The sequence below is a fragment of the Loxodonta africana genome, unplaced genomic scaffold (assembly GCF_030014295.1).
Source record: "Loxodonta africana isolate mLoxAfr1 unplaced genomic scaffold, mLoxAfr1.hap2 scaffold_900, whole genome shotgun sequence".
Classification (NCBI taxonomy): Eukaryota; Metazoa; Chordata; class Mammalia; order Proboscidea; family Elephantidae; genus Loxodonta; species Loxodonta africana.
In genome coordinates this window covers 12,501-20,157 of record NW_026975648.1, presented here as the reverse complement: position 1 = coordinate 20,157, position 7,657 = coordinate 12,501, and positions in this window count along the sequence as shown.

Sequence of the window (7,657 nt, the reverse complement as noted above, 5' to 3'; positions counted from 1 at the left end):
TGCGCGTGCGCGAGCGGACCGTGTCCGTGGGTGCCGCGCGTCCGCGTTCCCGCGTGTTCTGCCTGCCCGCGCCTACCTCTGTGTCTCCCGGGCGTCCCGGGGTTGTGTCTGCTGCGCGCGCGCGCGCGCCCCCTCGCGTCCATCTCCGTGTTTCCGTGTGCTCCGTGGGCCCGTCCGTGTCTCCGGAGGGCACCCTGCGGTGCGGGCGCACGCGCGCGCGGGCGCGTTCCCGTCCTTCCGTCCGTCCGTCCGTCCGTCCGTCCGTCCTCCTCCTCCTCCTCCTCCTCCTCCTCCTCCGCCCCCCACCGCCCACACCCCCGCCGCCCCCCGCCGCCCCCACCGCCTCCGCCGCCTCCAAACCTCTTCCCCGCCTGGCGGGTGGCAGCCGGCGGCCACGTCGGACTGGATCCGGATATCGCCAGCGTGGGGCCCACGGCAAGGGCGCAGGCGGGGTGGGGTTGGGGGTGCGTGGTGGGCGGTGGGGGGGGTGGCGCCAGCGGTCCTCGGCGGCGGCGGGCCTAGCGCCGCCGGCACGTGCCCCTCCGGTTTCAGTCGGGACCGCCTCCGTGACGTCGAGGAGAGCTTCTCCACCCGTCCGTCCGAGGGCGCGGGGGTTCGGCGGACCGAGGGTGCCGTCGTCCCTCGACGACCGCCTTCGGGTCGCGCGCACACACACGCTCGGAGGCGCCCCGTCTCAACTGAAAGGAGTCGGCGGAGTAGAAACCGCGGCCCTCGAGACAGCTCCCTAACGCCGGGTGCGTGCGGCGGGGTGCTTTCTACACCCTACAGAAGGAAAACGCCTGTGGCCGGAGTTCTCGACGCCCGCCTTTCGACGCACCCTCTCGTCGCCTCGCTCCGTTTCCTAAGGCTCTCGTGACTCCTCCCGTTCTATTTCAGGGAGGCGCAGCTGAAGGGCTATCCGCTCCGCCCGTCCGTGAAGTTGGGCTTTCCCCCCGAAGGTGGCCGGAAGGGGGTGGGGGGCGCGTGAGCCAAAGGATCTTGAAAACGCGGCGGCGGCGGTACCGCTTTCGGCTCTCGCCGATCCCACGCAGAGGCGGGGGCGCGGGCAGGTCCGCGCGCAGGTGCCCGTGCGAAGGTGCAGGCGCGTGCAGGCGCGGGCGCGCGCGCGCGCGCCCTCGGGCAGGTACGTAGAGGCGGGCGCCCGCGCGTGCACACCCCTAGGCGTACGCACGGGCACGGACGCGCCCGAGGGCGCGCGCGTACCGGCGCGGGCGCGCCCGTGTGGGCGCGCCCACGCCTACGCGCGTGTACCCGCGCGGGTACGCACGGGCAGGCACGTGCGTACCGCCCGCCCGCGCACGGGCGCGTGCACGCGCCTGCGTGTCCGTATCTGCAGCCACGGGCGTGAGCGCGTGGGCGCCTACCGTCCTTCTTCTACCTAACGCCGTCACCGGGCTGGCTCGGCGTCCAGGTATGCCTGTCTCCCCCTCCCCTCCAATCCCCTCCCCCTCCCCGTCCCCCTCCCCGCCCCCCTCCCCTCCCCTCCCCCTCCCCCTCCCGTCCCTCCCCCCTCCCCCGTCCCCCTCCCCCTCCCCTCCCCTCGTCTCCGCTCCCCTCCCCCCTCCCCCTCCCCGTCCCTCCCCCCACCGCCTCCCCTCCCGCACCCCTCCCCCTCCCCTCCCCCTCGCCTCCCCTGCCCCCATCCCCCTCCCCTCCCCCACCCCTCCCGCCCACCCCCTCCCCCTCCCCCTCCCTCTGCCTGTCTCCTTCCTTTTCTGAAACCGGGTTTTCCTCTTCGAGAGCCGTTCCGCCCCTCGGGCGAAACCAACTCGCCGCGTACCGGAGACCGAGTGCAAAGACGGAGCCCCGGCGGCGCGGCGGCGGCGGCGGCTCGGAGCTCGGCTGCCGACCGAGATCGTCGGCGGTTCGGATCCGCCGGCTCCTCCTTGGGAAGCCCGTGGGGCGGCTCGACTCTCTCCCCTAGGGCCGCTCCGAGTCCCGAGCCGCTCGACGGCACGCGACGGCAGCGGCGCCGCAGTCAGTTCTCTATCTAAACGGAAACGACGACGATGACGAACGTCAGTCTTCACCGCCACGCCCTACTCCCCACCCGAGCACCGTTCCAACTCGGGTGTTTCTCTCCCTGTGGCGGGGGTCCCCCCCGACTGAGAAAAAATAAACCGCCCCCCGAGGACGGCCCGCGTTCGGAGCCTCTTGGTAGTAGCGCGCCTTCACGGGACGACGGCACGCGCGCCCGTCACCCGCTTCCCGGAAAGCTCCCCCCGCAGAGAGTCGCGAACTCGGGCGAAGACGGAGGAGTCCGCGTACCCGTCGCCCAAGGTTCAGCCATCGTCCGATTGGAAACCGGTGCCTTCCCGGTCCCGCCTCCCCGTCGATCGACGCCTCCCGGGGGTGGGATGGCTTCCAGCCGAACCAGCCTACCGTACCCTTCCCCTCCTACGTACCTCGGGAGGTCGGCTCGGACAGGGAGGGGCCCGTCAGATGTCCAGTCCGCCGTGAGCTTTCCACGACGACGGTCGGCCGGTCGGCCGGTCGGTCGGTCGGTCGTCCCGGAACACCCCGGTCGGGTCCGCGCGCGCGCGGCACGGGCTTCACACACCTCGCTCCTCTGGCTTCCCGGGAGACGCTCGCGGCACGGCGACGCGTGCAACGCGGGAACGGCGACGCTGCCCTCGGCCTTACCGTCCCCCCCCTCCAGCCGAATACGGCCCCGGCCCTCACCGCGGGCCGAGTTGGGGGGCTGGGGGTCGGGCCGGGGGGGGGGATCGGCGGCGGCGGCCCTCGTCGGCAGGCGGCGCTAGCGCCGCCGGCGTGCGGCCTTACGGTTCCCGTTGCGATTCCCCTCGTGGGCGCGGAGAAAAGCCTCTCCATCCGGCCAAGGGGGCGCCCGTTCGGCGGACCGAGGGCGACGACGGGGGGCTGCCCGTCCGCCTGAGCGCGCGCCCGCTCCCGCAGGCACAGGCGCGCGCGGGCGCAGGCACAGGCGCACACGCTCAGACACGCGCTCACGCGCAGACGCGCACTCAAACCCATACAGACACGCACAGACGCACACACAGACGCACGCACAGACCCGCGCTCACGTGCGCAGGCGCCCCCACAGACGCAGGCGGACACGCACACGGGCACGCCCGCAGACGCGCACGCGCACGCACGCAGTCACGCGCGCACACGCAGGCACACACGCCCGGACACGCGCGCACACGCCCCCGCAAAGACGCGCCCCCGCACAGACGCGCGCGCGCGCGAACGGACGCACGCTCGCGCGCAGGCACGCGCGCACACGCACCAGGCCACCCGGAACGTTTGCCAACTCCCCGCCCACCTCAGCACCCCACCCCCGGGCCCGAGGCGCGTGGTCCCCCACCGCCCCCACCCTCCGACCCCCCCACCGCCCCGCTCTCGGCCTCCCACCCCCCAACCCCCCTCCGGCACTCCACCCCCCACCCCCACGACTCACGCACACACGCCTGCCCGCCCGCCCGCCCGCCCGCATTCGGGAGCCGCCGGAGATCTCTCGATGCTCGAGACGCCGACTCACCCCTCTCCCTCCCCCCCCCCGCCCCGGAGACGCCACCTTCCCGAGTCCGCCCGCGAGCCCGGAGAGCACTCGCTCGGGCCGAGCCGCCCGAGGGCCTCTGGGCGGGCGTTCGCGGCTGGCCCGCCGCGCCTCCGCTGGACCTCACTAAGTCCGGCCTCGCTCCCGAGAGCCTCGAGGGCCTCCCTCGGTGAGATGTCTCCCCAGTCGGACCGGGGGGCCCAGAGCCGGTCCGTACCGGCTCTGGGAAGGCGTTCCCGGCCTCCCCCCCGCCCCCCGTTTGCCCGCCCGCGTCGCGGGAGGATGGAAAGCGATGAGGAAGAACGCTCTCGGTGGCGGCCGTGGTTTTCTTTTGCGACGCGGATGCCGGCAAACGCACGGCTCCCTCCCTCCCTCCCTCCCTCCCGACGCAATTTGCCCGTTCAACCCGCCTCACGCGTACCGTTGGCTCGGCGACAGGGACGACGGCGGAAAACGTCTCCCGGTCTGCCTGCTGCGCCACGCGGGCACTCAAAGAACGAGGAGGAAAACTTCGGGGACTGGCGGTCTCATCCCGTCCCGTTTGTCGCGTCCGTCCAAAGGATACGGATCGGAGAACACCTGCCCGTCCGACGCTTGGGACGTGCTCTCTTCTCCCTCCCGCCCCCGGTGGACGCTCATCCCCTCGGGCGCCCCCCCCCCGTTCGGCCCTTTCGGGGGCGAGCGCGCGCGCGCGCCCCATGACGCTCCCGAGAGGTTTCCCCGGCGGCCCGGGGGAGTCTGTCCCCTCTGCCACCCTCGAGCCCCGGCCGGGGCCCAGGTGGACCCGGTTCCACCCCCCCGCCGCCCTTCGCTCCGGTCGTCGGCCGTCACCCGGCGGCCGCTTCGATACCGTCCCCCTCCGGAGCTCTGCGGCGCCGACGGGATGGGAAGCGGTCCCGGCGGGCGCGCGCTGGCCACGGCGGCCCGGGGCCTTCGCTCCGTCTCCTCGAGCCCGGCCTGGCTCCCGGCGTCCTCCCGGGGTCCTCCCGGGGTCCTCCCGGGGTCCTCCCTCCCTCCCTCCCTCCCTCCCTCCCTCCCTCCCTCCCTCCCAGGGCCCCCCCCGAGTGGGACACGCCGGCTGGCCGGCATGGTGCTCCAGGGCTCCAGCGGGGTAGACGGGATCTTCCTGGCTGAGGGGCGAAATGGCCCGGCTGGGCCGGACCCCCTTGGATCGGAACTTTGGGAGATGGGGCCAAGGTGGTGGAATAGGCTGACGCTTCCGCCTAGCTCTCTTGACGACAAAGACCCGGAAACACAAGCGAACGAGTATGTCTGCGACGAGCGGGGAGTCCTGACCGTCGAAGGCGGGCTTAGACGACGCACTGAGGGGCAGCGGCAGGAAGAGACCTTTCAGGGGCAGAGAGGGTTTACCGGCCCTGCCCCGCGGGGAGCCCTCAGGCACCATTCCCAGAGCGGCTGCTGCAGTGGGCTGGTACCGTCGTTCCACTGCTGTTCCGTCAGGGAGAAGCAGCCAGCCACACAGCCTGCTCACACCTCCGGAACCTGAGGAGGGCCCGGCCGGGCGGATCCCCTTGGCCCAACCGACCCCGCGCTGTGGCCGGCCCCACCGTCTTCCGGCCGCCCCGCGCCGAGAAACGTGTTCGGCGGCGGCGCTGGGAGGCGGGGGAGGGGGGCGGGGGGGGAGCCGGGACGGGGCCGGGCGTCCGGCCGCCCGGCGACGCGCCCTCGCCGGCCGCCGATCCGGATCCGTCCCGCTGCACTCCGCGCCGGTTGTCGGCCGCCACCTGGCGGCCGCTTTGATATCGTCTTCCCCCGGAGCTCCGGCGCCGGCGACACGCGCGGGAGGCGATGTGGCCGCGCTGGCCGAGGCGACGTTCCCGGACGCCGGCGGCGGCGTCGGCAGGATCGTCCTGGCCGAGGCGGGAAAGGGCCCGGCCGGGTGGATCCCCTTGGCCCAACCGACCCCGCGCCGTGGCCGGCCCCAACGCCTTCCGGCCGCCCCGCGCCGAGAAACGTGTTCGGCGGCGGCGCTGGGAGGCGGGGGAGGGGGGCGGGGGGGGAGCCGGGACGGGACCGGGTGTCCGGCCGCCCGGCGACGCGCCCTCGCCGGCCGCCGATCCGGATCCGTCCCGCTGTCGCCCGCGCCGGTTGTCGGCCGCCACCTGGCGGCCGCTTTGACATCGTTTTCCTCCGGAGCTCCGGCGCCGGCGACATGGGAGGCGCTGTGGCCGCGCTGGCCGAGGCGACGTCTCGGGACGCCGGCGGCGTCGGCGGGATCGTCCCGGCCACGGTGGGGCGCCGGCGCCAGAGCCACGTTCCGGAATTGGGCCCGCAGCTTCATGTGGCCGAGGCGGTGGCCGTCGCCGCCGCCGCCGCCGCCGCCGCCGCCGCCGCGCTCCCGGGTGCCGTGTTTTAGACGGCGCTGGACCGAACCGGGCCGCACCGAGACGGCGCAGGCAGAAGAACGGGACAAGGCACGCCCCGGCCGTTCGCGCGCCTTCCTTCGCGCGGCCCGGTCGTCACCGGGGCCTCCGGCGTAGGTCCGGGGTGGCCCGCGGAGGGCGCCCCGGGCCCGGGCGCGGTCCCGCGTGGGGTCCGGACCGTCGGAGAATTTTTTCAAAGTCCCGCTCCGGGGGTCCCCGGGCCGAGGTTGCCGCCCCCGGCCCGCCCCGGCCCGGCCACGGACCCGCGCGGGGCCCGGACCTTCGGAGGGGCCCCGCCGCCCGAGAATTTTTTCCAAGTCCCCCCTCCGAGGGTTCCCCGACCGGCCCGCGTTGGCCGCAGCGCAGGCGGCTGGCTCTGGGCGCCCGCGCGGCCCCGGCCAGCTCCGTCACCCCGTCCCGCGGGTCGACCAGAGGATCCCGGGAGCTCCGGGGGGGGGGCGGGGCGCTGGGGGCCATGGGGTCGCGCTACGGACCGATGGCCGGGCCGCAGTTCCGGGGGCTCGCCGTGGGGAGCGGGCCCCTCCCGCCGCGGGGCGTGGCTTTTCTCTCGCCCAAAACGGGCGATTTGGGCCACCAGATGGGTGCTGACACGCTCTCCTCGCTGGGTGACTCCCGCTGAGCAGATGGGAAACCTGGACGGGTCCGTAGACGCCGGTCCACCGACGGCCCACGCCCTCCCCCGCTCCTCCCCGCTTGAGCCGCCCGCCTGGGGCCCGTGCGCCGGCTCTCGCGCGTCCAGATGTCCAGCCGCGGTGCCTCCCCCCGGTCTCCAGTGCCCGAGGGCGGCGTGGCACGGGCGCCGCGGGCCCTCTGACCCGCGTGCCCCTTGTCGCAGGCACCCGCGGTGGCCGCGGTGCTCGCCAGAGTGTGCCCCGCTCCCCCCCTCCCCCAGGCCCACGTGCCTCGCGTGTCAGGCGTTCTCCGTGTGCGGGGTCCTCGCGGCCACCTTTCCGCAGCCGGGGCGGGCGAGGCAGAAAGCGGGTCCTCTCCGGGGCTGTCCTCGCCCGCCTCCTGGCAGCCCTGGCGGGGGGGTCTTCTCCTCCTCGCTTGTGCCTGGGCTGACCCGATCGATGTGGTGTTGTCGTGCTCTCCCGGGCCGGGTCCGAGCCGCGCCAAGACGAGGGACGGACATTCGTGGCGAATGGGACCGCTCTTCTCGCTCAGCGCGCGGGCCCCTCGCTCCTCCTCCCCGCCCGCCGGTGGTGCGCAGAGGGGCAGGGGCACGGAATCCGGCCCGACCTCGCTCATCTGCCCTCGTTCGCGGCCTCGCGGCCAGCGTCGGCGGTGGCGGGGTCCTGAGACCGAGCAGGACAGCCTCTGCTCGTGGCCCTGGTGTTCTGCCTCGCGTCGGGCCCTCCCCCGCCCCCCGCGGCGGGGGGGCTCTCTGGTCAGACGCACCCGCGCGCCCCACCCAGGTGGTGCCGGTGCGCCTCGAGTGGCCCTTTGGCGGTGCCCCTGGAACGCTCCAGGCCGTCCCTCAGGTGCCTGAGGCCGGGTGGCGGTGCCGTTTCCCCGTTCCCAGCCCACCCTTCCGGTCACCGCTCACGCGTGTGGGCGTGCGCCCCTCGAGCCGAGAGAAATAAAAAACAGGAGTGCGGCCGAGAGGGAGAGAAAGGATGTGGAGGAAAAAAAAAAAAAAAGAAGGGGGGTCGAGCGGGGTAAGACCTTTAGAGCACGCACGCCTCGCGGGAGGGTGCCGTGCCTGATCCCG